General features: G+C 38.4%; 1 pseudogene; it reads right to left on the bottom strand.

The window, feature by feature from the left end:
- Nucleotides 1-958: 958 nt before the first annotated feature.
- LOC149252482 (calcium-transporting ATPase, endoplasmic reticulum-type pseudogene) overlaps nt 959-15,305 on the bottom strand; it is a 75,783-nt pseudogene continuing 61,436 nt past the window's right edge.

Here is a 15,305-nt window from a genome sequence, read left to right as displayed (position 1 = left end):
AATGGCAGGGTCAACCCGCAAGGTGGAGAAGCATTGAATCTTCCAGAAACTTCTCCAGTGACACTTGCCTATCTGAATTTGACCAGGGGTGAGTAAGAGATCATCAATCTCCAAGTGGAATCAAGAAATATCAGAGGGAAGACACTAATCAAATCACAAGCTGACTCATCTCCCTTGCAAACATCTATATATGGATCCCTCATCCCAGAGATCCAAAGGCTGGAATTTTGCATCTTGTAAGGAATTGTTGTTGGTTTCTTGAGGCAACATCATAGTGTTGGGTGATCTAAACTTTTCATGAGGTGAAGAAGGGCTTACTTGCTGAGAGGATGATGCTGGGTCAGAACAATTGGTTGTAATTCTCTTGGCTCTTTCTTGATTATCAATAAAACTATTCTAGTTTTCCTCCATACACTTGTGTGATTGATGTTTTATGCATTTGTGTGGTTAATATACATCTGATCCTATATTGCTTATGATAATAGATCCATGTTCTCGTATAGTGTTATGCTGCTTTGACTCTACAGGTACTCTATGAAGCTGGGTATACAAGAAAGCAAGTAGCAAAGGACTATCAGAAGAGAGAGGAATCAAGCAAAGAACCAAGCGCAAGACAAAGGTTGGTCTCTTTTATTCTTCTCTCATATATCTTTCATAAAGGAAAACAAAAGTAGTTTTACTTTGTTTGTTTCTAAGGTAGCTACCAACCTTAGTGGGATTAGCAGTTCTGCATAGACACTATTCCCGGTAACACCGCTTCATGCCTGAAAGCGGTGTGATGAATATAATTTACCGCCTGACCAATCCACCCCACCCGTTAAACGCCCGCACAACTTCGACTCCCGATGACCGTCCAATCTGTCCATTGAAGATCTAACAGCCCTAATTTACCCTGCTCCCACCTCGGCCTGTAGTGTCTGTCGAGCCATCTCTACCCTCTGTTTCCTCAATTTGACGATCATCCTTCCTTCTCATCCCGATTGACTGTTTGCCCATGCATTCCATGTCCTTGACCACTCTGTTGCACAAGGAAGGAGATAACCATTTTAACAATACTAGTTGCAAGCAAGCTTCCAACAACCATATTAAACAGCAAGCATGACCAAGAGGGAAAAGGATGCAGCACGACCCTATAATTGAATTTATCAGTTATGGACTCCACTGATACGAGCACTCCAACAGCCAAAAATGGACAGCACAGCACCTGAGTAGATCAGATTCATCCACAAAAGCAAGAAAGCATGTTCAGAGACTCCATCAGGCAGTTAAATGCGGTTGGTGGTCAATTATGACCCCTCCATACCTAAAATGGCCAAGTGCTCCTGTAATGTAAATATATAAATACCCAGAAGCAAGATGTAATCATGGCTGGCATTTGATGTAAAGTTCAACTTCCGGAGACTGTAGATATTTTTTCACTTGTAGCTTCTTGTCTTCATTGTCAGCTAATACAAGCTTCTTTTGTTGTTAACTATTCACTTTCCATTTTCCTCTATTCTAAGCTATGCCTGATATGTTGTGTTCTTGATCTCTTGATGTTTAGCACTAGATAGTTGTCATCTTATCTCTGTGTTAGAATCTTGTATGCATCATTGAATAGGTGGTCCAAGTTTCTTTCTGTCTAATGCAGGAGAGCTGTCATCCTATCTTTGCATTAGTAGAATAGATTTATAGAATTCTTTACTAGTTGCAGTCGACCATCACATGGTCTTATCAATCTGCTGGTGTGGTTAGTATTCTCCATATTCATCTTATTATCTAAAACTATGAGTAGTTGGCGGTCTAAAGCCTTGTAATCTGGGGGTGTTCACGTATGTTTGGAGTGAAACAAAGTAGAAGTGGTTATCTGGCTTGAACCCAACCATCAATCCTTCCATCAAACCTGCAACAATAGTTGAATTTATACGTTACCAAGCATCTCTGAGCTACAACCTAGGAGAGTTTCTTGGAATCCTAACATAATTGGTGTCGTTGTTGGGGAGAGGAGATTGAAGCTCAGCTTCCCTGGGAAAATGACACAGATCGAGCTTTGATGATAGACAAAGTCTAGACACATTTTCGGTTGTAATCATCTATCTGGTGACTCTACTGGAGGACCCACTTTTTGGCGACTCCACATCACAGTTCTGGCTTACTTTGTGAGGCAAACCTAGAGAAATCCTCAGAAATCACCGGCTGACCCAGTGCCTGACCCTGAGAAGATTGTTAAGCAGAAAAAGATCATTCAGAAAGGAGCATCAATATCAGGTAAGTCTAAAAAATATTATGTATCTTTGCAAGAGAGGCTTGTAACTGAGCATGTTCATTTTGAAAATATAGAGCCTAGAATTACCAGTGAAGAAATAATCCTAGAGATTCATAAAGCTCCTTGTTCAATAAGTTCCCCTTTGGATCTCAGTCCAAAGAAAACCTCCCCTATAGTTCATCATATTCCTTTATCCTTGTTATTCATTTCTCATCTACCTACCTTTCAAACTGCCAGTACCTTTCCATCTACCCCAATCATGGCAGGCTCCCAAGCACACACTAAAATGGAAAGAATCATAGCTGCTAGGTATGGACCCTTGGTCCTGCCTGTTCCTTTGAATGGCATGCCCGCAGGAGAATACCATAAATACATGCCTAAGTTCACTAGTACAGAGGGAGTAACAACAGAATAACACCTCACATCTTTTTATAGCTATGCTAATAACCTAGATATCAGTGAAGATGATGTGTGGATGAGAGTATTTGTCCAAATCCTTGATGGAGAGGATAGAAAGTGGTTTAGAAAGTTGACCTCTAGGTCTATAGTAGAAATTGAAGCATTAGATGATGTGTTCTTAAAGCATTGGGGAGATAAGAAAGATCTACTATACTACCATACTGAGTTTGGCAACCTCAAAAGGTAAAATGGGGAATAATTATCTGACTTTAATGAAAGATTCAACTATATGTATAGCAAAATACCAACTGAAGTGAAGCCTACCCCCACCTCTGCAAAACTCACCTATGCTAATGCCTTTGATTCTAATTTCTACCTACTATTAAGAGAAAGAATATGTGCTTCTCTAGCTAAAATGCAAGATGCAACCTTAGAGGTGGAATCTAATATCATGGCTACAGAGAAACTCAAGGGTCATGCTGATAGAAGGAGGTATAGAGATGGGGCTTCTTCCTTTTCTCTATCTTCAGAGCCCAAGTTAGAAAAAATGACTAAAATGATAGAGTCATTAGCTGCTGAAGTATCCAAGATGAAGGTTGAGCAGAGTTCTAGGAAGGCAAGGCTACCTAGCACATTTTCTCCTAGAAATCCAAATCCATTCAGAAGAGCAAATGAACAGTTGCAGATCATTCAGAGGGGCAAGGAGGTCAGTGACGAACAAAGGGTTAAGTCTCCTTTCCAGAATTTAGTCATGGAGGAGGAACAATTTGATGAAGAGGATGAAATTCATTGCATGGAGGATAAGGGTAGTGCTGCCTTTTTTACATTGGCCACCTATGAAGAGTCATTACTCAGGAAACAGACTAGTCAGGAGTGCGATAGAGAAGCTATTCTATAGACTGAAGACCACCAAAGATACAATTTGAGGTCAAGAATGATTAATGTCAAAGAGAATCTTTCTCAAAGAGCTATTGTCCCCACAGAGCAGCAGATCAGCAAACAGAAGAGACCATCAATTGATCCCATCATCCTCAAAGTACCAACACAAGAGGTAAGAAGCCATGAAAAGCTCCCTTCCCCTTTCAGTTTTGAATCAGAAGTCCAGAAGTTAAAAATATCGGTACCTTTGATAGAACTTGCAAAGAGTGAGGTCTTTAGAAAGCCCATCCTTGATTCCCTTGAGCTCTGTTATCACAAAATCATGCCCCTGATAGGCTGTTGATCAGGAAGACTTTGAGTAACTATTTCAAACCAAACTTTTGGCTAAGGCTTAGCCTCCTCAGCCTGAGAGGGCTCTCTCAAAGGGTTAAAGATTTTGATTAAAGAATAAGATAGATGGCTAACTCTATAGTTTGTGATTGTATATGTTTATAGGTTGAAAGATGAAGGTTGGCTACCATTGGGCTATGGAGTCAAAGTATGTTCAGTACCACAGCAAGATCAGCTTTAACATGAAGTCAGGGCATAGAGAGTTTTTATACATCAACAAAACAAAGATACAATGCAAGGAAACACAGTTTATAAATACATGAAGGAAGTTAGAGCATCATTGATGAATTCTAAGTAACATGTATTCATACCACTGCAAGTAAGTGAAAGAGGAAAGCCATGAGACAATAGGACATTAAAAACCCTCTTTGAATCCTGAGTAGTGAAGCCAAAACATTCTACCTAGCATGGAAGTCAAGGCATTATAGAGTTCAAGTGCAGAAATGCAAATATAAAACAGTGAAACACAATTAGTTTATCTATGAAGGAAGTCAGAGCATCATTAATGAATTCTGAGTATCATAAGTAAACCTCACTGCAATGTAAGTATTGGAAGATGCCATCAAAATAAGAACATACAAGAACTCTTCATGAATCTTGAGTTGTCTAAGTAGAAATTCTGCATTAGGTTAAAAATATACACAGTCTGCACATAGAGCAGCAATTGAGCCAAAAAGTCTCCAACACCTTGCTAATTCGACCTCTTGCTCTATATAAAGCATTTACAATTAGGATTCCATCATCCCTCCTCAAGAGAATTCGAATTTGCCATCAGTGACACCTATTCTAACCATAAAACAAACCATTAAATGTATTTGACACCTAACTAGTAGTCCTAGAGACCTAATACAACTAGGAGTGTAACTCCTTATTATGATTACAACAAACTTATCTAAACATTTAAAGCATTCTTTGACACCTAATACTCCATGAGGTCGAATTTGATGAAGCCTCCCACGTGGTCACCCAACTGCTGATGAGAAACCCTAGAATTTAGGGAACATGTTTCCCTGTTCTTAGGGTTAGATCCTTGAAAATTTCAGAGCCTTTATCTCTTCATCCATGAAACATTTTACGAAATTGAAGGAGGTTTTTGTAGCCCATGATGTCTAGAACAAAAACCTCTCCTGTTTTTTTAAAATATTTCTCCAGCTGTCCAGAACCTGTCCTTGAAAAACACGTGGCAAACAGGGAAAAATCCGTTTTCTGAAATTAGGGTCTCAATGAAAGCTTCTTATCTCCCAACTGAAAACACATACGAATAAAGTGAGATAGGTTATTGTAGCTGGACATGTTATGAAGAGAAACCTCCTTCAGAATTCCAAGATAGCCTTTCATGTGACCAGAAACTGATTTTGAAAAACACTACTAAAACCAGTAGACAAAGCTTGACTTTCTGCAGTTTCGTAGCGCAAGTTTAACCATAAATTACTCCCACCTCAGAACGAATTTGAAGAAACGGAAAGAGATTTTTGTAGTGCAGCATGTTAGGAAGAAAAGCCTCTTTCAGTTTGAAAAATTAAGTTCTCAGCTGCTCAGGAAAGCTTTTAGAAATTGACTAGTAAAAGCAGAAAACAAAGTTTCTTCAGCTGAAACAGGCTGCTACAGGGGTTTCGCAGCGCGCTGCGAAAACACTGATTTCGTAGCGCAAAACAGGATTTTTACACTGTCTGCGCTACGAAAACGTGGATTCGTAGCTAGTTTTAAAATTTCTCCTTATCCTCCTCAAAGCTCTGTCTTTCTTCTTGACTGCTGGCTGCCTTGTTTCTGTCATTCTTGTACATTGGTGATGGTTGTACTGATGATGATATTTTCCTTTCTTTTGACATTTTCTCCTTTGAAATTTCTTTAGACAAAACAACTTGGAAGAAAATACCTTGCTTAATTGAGGAGCTGCCTTGCTTGAATTTGATGAAGATTTCTGCTCTCCTTTTCCTTTGAAATATTTTCAGTGATAACAGTGGCTCCACTTGGGATAGTGTGCCCTTGTGGTACACTAAGAACCTGCAGTTCCAGTGCCTTATCCTCTTATCATGAACAAATTTTTTTTTGACAAACATCTTCTTTAAGTTCCTTGGGCCTTCACCTCAGGCTTAAGCTTGATGATCACTGTAGGAGAAAGAAGTCTATATCTACTGAAAAATAAAAATGCTCAGTCACCTTGAGCTTATTTGCACTTTCCTACCTACCTACCCTATCAGCTGCAAGCTCCACTTGTAGCTCAAGGAACATGAAACTTCCAATAAATCCAGTCATCAATCTGATCTGAAACTTGGATCTCCTTACTGTGCTTGAAGCATAAATAAACCAGATACTGAAATAACCAAGGAAGCATGAGGTGCAACTGTTCTTCAAGATGAACATATAATTGGAAGCCTGAACAGTAAATCTTTTCCATGTATTCAGCTATAGGGTCAAAAAACACATGGTTAGTTTGATGATTCTCATAAAATTTTATATCTTCTAACAACTTATCCTCAACCACACAAAATTCCTTTGATGTGCTATCCAACTGCCTTTTTGCATGATGCCCACAAACAATGGAATTTTCCTCATTATAAAGATCATTCTTTGATGCAAGCTGCTACAAGGAATCACAAAAATGAACAACCTTTTCCTCTGCCTGAGGGTCATAAAAAATTTCTTCCAACATTTCTTCTTGCTGTGCGTAATCATTTTCATCTTCATTATGATTCGAAGACTGAGAAGTCCGCTGCATCTCTACATCAATCTCAGAGGATGTAATATGATTTTCATAAGTAAACCCCTGCTGATCTTCATGCTGCATTTCATGAGATGTTGTACTTTATTCTTGGTGCTGAAATGCATTGTTATGAAGAGCCTCTAAAATTTCTTCATCCATAAATTCATCATCATCATAACAATCCTCCAAGTACTGAATAAGACTTAAAGAATGTCTACAACAATCTTTGAGCAACAATAAGGAAGGATGACACTCTTTATACATGTCATAGAAGACATCATGGAAATCAGCAAGAGAAGATAATGAACCATTTTCCAAACTTTTATACCAAGACCATGCTTTTCCTTCTAAAGTGGCCATAAACATCCTCATGAGACAATCCTTAGGAAAGTGAACCTTAAGACTGCGTACATGCATATGAAACCTAACCAAATGAAGAGCAGCATTGTCTTTCTTTTCATCTTTGAATATCGGAAGATCCTCTAACCAATCAACCTTTGGCATAGGATTTGGAAAACCAGGGATATGAGATCGATTCATAGGAGCATACCTGGCATTCATTCTTGCAGTGGAACTCATTTTGAAACTTCATCAAGCTACTGATCTTCTAGCAGTGGAGTCACCTTACAATTTCTTATTCAATGTGTGGAGTCTCCAAGGTAGTTTTGCAGCCTCAAAGATGTTTGAGCTCCTGCTACCTTCAGAAGTTCAACCATTGATTTCGGGAATGAATAGACTTCAGGCTCCCGGCAGACGCACCAAAATGTTATCACAAAATCATGCCCCTGATAGGCTGTTGATCAGGAAGACTTTGAGTAACTATTTCAAACCAAACTTTTGGCTGAGGCTTAGCCTCCTCAGCCTGAGAGGGCTCTCTCAAAGGGTTAAAGATTTTGATTAAAGAATAAGATAGATGGCTAACTCTATAGTTTGTGATTGTATATGTTTATAGGTTGAAAGATGAAGGTTGGCTACCATTGGGCTATGGAGTCAAAGTATGTTCAGTACCACAGCAAGATCAGCTTTAACATGAAGTCAGGGCATAGAGAGTTTTTATACATCAACAAAACAAAGATACAATGCAAGGAAACACAGTTTATAAATACATGAAGGAAGTTAGAGCATCATTGATGAATTCTAAGTAACATGTATTCATACCACTGCAAGTAAGTGAAAGAGGAAAGCCATGAGACAATAGGACATTAAAAACCCTCTTTGAATCCTGAGTAGTGAAGCCAAAACATTCTACCTAGCATGGAAGTCAAGGCATTATAGAGTTCAAGTGCAGAAATGCAAATATAAAACAGTGAAACACAATTAGTTTATCTATGAAGGAAGTCAGAGCATCATTGAAGAATTCTGAGTATCATAAGTAAACCTCACTGCAATGTAAGTATTGGAAGATGCCATCAAAATAAGAACATACAAGAACTCTTCATGAATCTTGAGTTGTCTAAGTAGAAATTCTGCATTAGGTTAAAAATATACACAGTCTGCACATAGAGCAGCAATTGAGCCAAAAAGTCTCCAACCCCTTGCTAATTCGACCTCTTGCTCTATATAAAGCATTTACAATTAGGATTCCATCATCCCTCCTCAAGAGAATTCGAATTTGCCATCAGTGACACCTATTCTAACCATAAAACAAACCATTAAATGTATTTGACACCTAACTAGTAGTCCTAGAGACCTAATACAACTAGGAGTGTAACTCCTTATTATGATTACAAAAAACTTATCTAAACATTTAAAGCATTCTTTGACACCTAATACTCCATAAGGTCGAATTTGATGAAGCCTCCCACGTGGTCACCCAACTGCTGATGAGAAACCCTAGAATTTAGGGAACATGTTTCCCTGTTCTTAGGGTTAGATCCTTGAAAATTGCAGAGCCTTTATCTCTTCATCCATGACACATTTTACAAAATTGAAGGAGGTTTTTGTAGCCCATGATGTCTAGAACAAAAACCTCTCCTGGTTTTTTAAAATATTTCTCCAGCTGTCCAGAACCTGTCCTTGAAAAACACGTGGCAAACAGGGAAAAATCCGTTTTCTGAAATTAGGGTCTCAATGAAAGCTTCTTATCTCCCAACTGAAAACACATACGAATAAAGTGAGATAGGTTATTGTAGCTGGACATGTTATGAAGAGAAAAATCCTTCAGAATTCCAAGATAGCCTTTCATGTGACCAGAAACTGATTTTGAAAAACACTACTAAAACCAGTAGACAAAGCTTGACTTTCTGCAGTTTCGTAGCGCAAGTTTAACCATAAATTACTCCCACCTCAGAACGAATTTGAAGAAACGGAAAGAGGTTTTTGTAGTGCAGCATGTTAGGAAGAAAATCTCTTTCAGTTTGCAAAATTAAGTTCTCAGCTGCTCAGGAAAGCTTTTAGAAATTGACTAGTAAAAGCAGAAAACAGAGTTTCTTCAGCTGAAACAGGCTGCTACAGGGGTTTTGATTTCGTAGCGCAAAACAGGATTTTTACACTGTCTGCGCTACGAAAACGTGGATTCATGGCTAGTTTCAAAATTTCTCCTTATCCTCCTCAAAGCTCTGTCTTTCTTCTTGACTGTTGGCTGCCTTGTTTCTGTCATTCTTGTACATTGGTGATGGTTGTACTGATGATGATATTTTCCTTTCTTTTGACATTTTCTCCTTTGAAATTTCTTTAGACAAAACAACTTGGAAGAAAATACCTTGCTTAATTGAGGAGCTGCCTTGCTTGAATTTGATGAAGATTTCTGCTCTCCTTTTCCTTTGAAATATTTTCAGTGATAACAGTGGCTCCACTTGGGATAGTGTGCCCTTGTGGTACACTAAGAACCTGCAGTTCCAGTGCCTTATCCTCTTATCATGAACAAAATTTTTTTTGACAAACATCTTCTTTAAGTTCCTTGGGCCTTCACCTCAGGCTTAAGCTTGATGATCACTGTAGGAGAAAGAAGTCTATATCTACTGAAAAATAAAAATGCTCAGTCACCTTGAGCTTATTTGCACTTTCCTACCTACCTACCCTATTAGCTGCAAGCTCCACTTGTAGCTCAAGGAACATGAAACTTCCAATAAATCCGGTCATCAATCTGATCTGAAACTCGGATCTCCTTACTATGCTTGAAGCATAAATAAACCAGATACTGAAATAACCAAGGAAGCATGAGGTGCAACTGTTCTTCAAGATGAACATATAATTGGAAGCCTGAACAGTAAATCTTTTCCATGTATTCAGCTATAGGGTCAAAAAACACATGGTTAGTTTGATGATTCTCATAAAATTTTATATCTTCTAACAACTTATCCTCAACCACACAAAATTCCTTTGATGTGCTATCCAACTGCCTTTCTGCATGATGCCCACAAACAATGAAATTTTCCTCATTATAAAGATCATTCTTTGTTGCAAGCTGCTGCAAGGAATCACAAAAATGAACAACCTTTTCCTCTGCCTGAGGGTCATAAAAAATTTCTTCCAACATTTCTTCTTGCTGTGCGTAATCATTTTCATCTTCATTATGATTTGAAGACTGAGAAGTCCGCTGCATCTCTACATCAATCTCAGAGGATGTAATATGATTTTCATAAGTAAACCCCTGCTGATCTTCATGCTGCATTTCATGAGATGTTGTACTTTCTTCTTGGTGTTGAAATGCATTGTTATGAAGAGCCTCTAAAATTTCTTCATCCTTAAATTCATCATCATCATAACAATCCTCAAAGTACTGAATAAGACTTAAAGAATGTCTACAACAATCTTTGAGCAACAATAAGGAAGGATGACACTCTTTATACATGTCATAGAAGACATCATGGAAATCAGCAAGAGAAGATAATGAACCATTTTCCAAACTTTTATACCAAGACCATGCTTTTCCTTCTAAAGTGGCCATAAACATCCTCATGAGACAATCCTCAGGAAAGTGAACCTTAAGACTGCGTACATGCATATGAAACCTAACCAAATGAAGAGCAGCATTGTCTTTCTTTTCATCTTTGAATATCGGAAGATCCTCTAACCAATCAACCTTTGGCATAGGATTTGGAAAACCAGGGATATGAGATCGATTCATAGGAGCATACCTGGCATTCATTCTTGCAGTGGAACTCATTTTGAAACTTTATCAAGCTACTGATCTTCTAGCAGTGGAGTCACCTTACAATTTCTTATTCAATGTGTGGAGTCGCCAAGGTAGTTTTGCAGCCTCAAAGATGTCTGAGTTCCTGCTACCTTCAAAGTTCAACCATTGATTTCGGGAATGAATAGACTTCAGGCTCCCGGCAGACGCACCAAAATGTTATCACAAAATCATGCCCCTGATAGGCTGTTGATCAGGAAGACTTTGAGTAACTATTTCAAACCAAACTTTTGGCTGAGCCTTAGCCTCCTCAGCCTGAGAGGGCTCTCTCAAAGGGTTAAAGATTTTGATTAAAGAATAAGATAGATGGCTAACTCTATAGTTTGTGATTGTATATGTTTATAGGTTGAAAGATGAAGGTTGGCTACCATTGGGCTATGGAGTCAAAGTATGTTCAGTACCACAGCAAGATCAGCTTTAACATGAAGTCAGGGCATAGAGAGTTTTTATACATCAACAAAACAAAGATACAATGCAAGGAAACACAGTTTATAAATACATGAAGGAAGTTAGAGCATCATTGATGAATTCTAAGTAACATGTATTCATACCACTGCAAGTAAGTGAAAGAGGAAAGCCATGAGACAATAGGACATTAAAAACCCTCTTTGAATCCTGAGTAGTGAAGCCAAAACATTCTACCTAGCATGGAAGTCAAGGCATTATAGAGTTCAAGTGCAGAAATGCAAATATAAAACAGTGAAACACAATTAGTTTATCTATGAAGGAAGTCAGAGCATCATTGATGAATTCTGAGTATCATAAGTAAACCTCACTGCAATGTAAGTATTGGAAGATGCCATCAAAATAAGAACATACAAGAACTCTTCATGAATCTTGAGTTGTCTAAGTAGAAATTCTGCATTAGGTTAAAAATATACACAGTCTGCACATAGAGCAGCAATTGAGCCAAAAAGTCTCCAACCCCTTGCTAATTCGATCTCTTGCTCTATATAAAGCATTTACAATTAGGATTCCATCATCCCTCCTCAAGAGAATTCGAATTTGCCATCAGTGACACCTATTCTAACCATAAAACAAACCATTAAATGTATTTGACACCTAACTAGTAGTCCTAGAGACCTAATACAATTAGGAGTGTAACTCCTTATTATGATTACAAAAAACTTATATAAACATTTAAAGCATTCTTTGACACCTAATACTCCATGAGGTCGAATTTGATGAAGCCTCCCACGTGGTCACCCAATTGCTGATGAGAAACCCTAGAATTTAGGGAACATGTTTCCCTGTTCTTAGGGTTAGATCCTTGAAAATTGCAGAGCCTTTATCTCTTCATCCATGACACATTTTACGAAATTGAAGGAGGTTTTTGTAGCCCATGATGTCTAGAACAAAAACCTCTCCTGGTTTTTTAAAATATTTCTCCAGCGGTCCAGAACCTGTCCTTGAAAAACACGTGGCAAACAGGGAAAAATCCGTTTTCTGAAATTAGGGTCTCAATGAAAGCTTCTTATCTCCCAACTGAAAACACATACGAATAAAGTGAGATAGGTTATTGTATCTGGACATGTTATGAAGAGAAACCTCCTTCAGAATTCCAAGATAGCCTTTCATGTGACCAGAAACTGATTTTGAAAAACACTACTAAAACCAGTAGACAAAGCTTGACTTTCTGCAGTTTCGTAGCGCAAGTTTAACCATAAATTACTCCCACCTCAGAACGAATTTGAAGAAACGGAAAGAGGTTTTTGTAGTACAACATGTTAGGAAGAAAAGCCTCTTTTAGTTTGCAAAATTAAGTTCTCAGCTGCTCAGGAAAGCTTTTAGAAATTGACTAGTAAAAGCAGAAAACAGAGTTTCTTCAGCTGAAACAGGCTGCTACAGGGGTTTCGCAGCGCGCTTCGAAAACACTGATTTCGTAGCGCAAAATAGAATTTTTACACTGTCTGCGCTACGAAAATGTGGATTTGTAGCTAGTTTCAAAATTTCTCCTTATCCTCCTCAAAGCTCTGTCTTTCTTCTTGACTGCTGGCTGCCTTGTTTCTGTCATTCTTGTACATTGGTGATGGTTGTACTGATGATGATATTTTCCTTTATTTTGACATTTTCTCCTTTGAAATTTCTTTAGACAAAACAACTTGGAAGAAAATACCTTGCTTAATTGAGGAGCTGCCTTGCTTGAATTTGATGAAGATTTCTGCTCTCCTTTTCCTTTGAAATATTTTCAGTGATAACAAGCTCAATGCCACAGAAGCCTCCAATGACTATGTAAATTTACAAGATGATAAACTTGCAGTTATGCTTAGCCAAATGACTAAACCCTCTGATAAGAGCTCCCCATCATTTTATGTCTCCTTGACCATTCATGACAAAACCATCCACAACTGTTTGTTGGACACAAGTGCCAACCATAATATGATGCCCAAAGCTGTCATGGAAGAGTTAGGCCTTGACATTACCAGACCTTATCATGATTTATTCTCCCTTGATTCAAGGAAGGTGAAGTATCTGGGATTAATCAAAGACTTGGCTATCACCCTAACTCAGCTGCCCATGAAAAGAATGATGATGGATATTGTGGTAGTAGATGTCCCCCCTAAGTTTGGTATGCTACTTTCTAGAGGGTGGATTAAGAGGCTGGGTGGGACATTGCAGAATGATTTATTTTATGCCACTGTCCCAGTTTTTGGAGGAGAAAGAAGAAGACTATATAGGGAAGCTCAGCTAGCCTACATCATCAGTGATGACAAGAATCCCACTAATCATCCTATTTATGTTGTGGACACTGATTTTGGAGCATGTATTCTTCAAATTGAAGAATCCCATAAGGTCCTGGTGCAGCTAAAAAAACCAGTAGATGAGGCCATGGAAGAGCAAGGAAATCAGGTTTGGGATATTTTCTTTGATGGAGCATGTTCAAGGCAAACTGCAGGAGCAGCAGTGGTGCTAGTATCTCCAAAGCAACAAAACACACATCTGTCTCTGAAGCTGACTTTTCAGGTCACCAACAATATATCAAAGTATGAGGCTCTGATATTGGGCTTAAACGCTACCAAAGACAGAGGGATCAGGGACATAAAGGTGTTTGGAGATGTTGATTTCGTCATTCAACAAGTGAACAAAACATTCCAAGAAAGGCACCCAAGGCTGAAAGCATATAGGGATGAGGTATGGAGACTCAAAGATTCTTTTGATAGTTTTTGTATCTCATATATTCCTAGAGTCAAGAATCAGCTTGCTGATTCCCTTGTTGTATTTGCTAGCATGTTCATCCCTCCCATGCCCCCTATATTGGTTTATGAAGTCCAGTTAAAATATAGACCATCCTTTCCTGATAATGTCCAACATTGGGAAGTCTTTGAGGATGATGATAAAGTGAATAGGTTTCTACAAGTCATTAATGAATTATCTGAAACAAAATTGATCAAGAGAATGAAACCTTGAAGGAAAGTCCCCAACCCCAGCTTAGGAACAAAATTGGCTAAGACAACATTGTTTAGTTGCCGAGCAATCATATATCTAAAGGGCTAGTGCCTTTAGAGAAGCTGCTTGACCAAAATGATGTGCCTCATAAGAAGGAACCAAAAAGAAGATCAATCTGCAATCCATAAGCATAACATAGGGAGTCCAGATCATCCAAATTATATAAATCTGTCCACCCATTTGTCTGCGGCCCAAAGTGCTGAGTACTACACCATAATGAAGCAATTTGTTGATGTCTTTGCCTGGGAATACAGTGACCTCAAAAATTATGACAAAAAGATCATCCAGCATAAGATCCCATTGGAAAAAGACACCATTGCTTTCAAGCAAAAGCTAAGGCCTATCGATCCTTTGCTCCTCCCTCTGATTGAAAAAGAAATCAAGAATCTATTGGCTGCCAAAATCATAGTTCCTCTGAGATATTCAAAATGGGTATTCAACTTGGTGGTGGTGAGGAATAAAAATGGAGATATCAGGTTGTGAGTTTATTTCAGAAACTTAAACAAATGCTCTAAGAAAGACAACTATCCTCTACCCAAGATGGAGCACTTGGTGCAAAAAGTCTCAGGAGCCAAAGTCATGTCTTTCCTAGATGGATTTTCAAGGTATAACTAGGTTGTTGTACATCCAAATGACCAAGAAAAGACTTCTTTCACCACTCCTTAGGGCACTTTCATGTACTCTAAGATGGATTTTGGGTTGATGAACGATGGAGCCACCTTTCAGAGAGCTATGGATATAGCATTTGTGGGAGAGAAGGATAAATTTGTCCTTGTCTGCCTGGATGATATAACAGTATACTCCAACAACCATCAAGATCATTTACAGCATTTGAAGAAGGTGTTTCTGCAGTGCAGAAGGTTTGAGATATCAGTCAATCCTAAAAATTCTCAGTTTGCTTTAGAAGAGGGCAAGCTGTTAAGACAAATTGTTTATGTTGCAGGTGTCAAGATTGACCCAGAAAGAGTGAAAGCAATATAGACCCCATTTATCCCAAGATCAAAAAAGGACATCCAATCCTTTCTGGGAAAAATAAATTTTGTAAGGAGGTTTATTCCTAATTTTTCAGAATTGGTAAAACACATCACCTTCATGCTGAACAAGTG

The sequence above is a fragment of the Pinus tabuliformis genome, chromosome 7, assembly GCF_031772625.1.
Source record: "Pinus tabuliformis cultivar Carrire ecotype Pingquan chromosome 7, CPIR1, whole genome shotgun sequence".
Taxonomy (NCBI): domain Eukaryota; kingdom Viridiplantae; phylum Streptophyta; class Pinopsida; order Pinales; family Pinaceae; genus Pinus; species Pinus tabuliformis.
The sequence above is the reverse complement of the archived record's forward strand: the minus strand, read 5'-3'. Positions and strand labels throughout refer to the sequence as shown.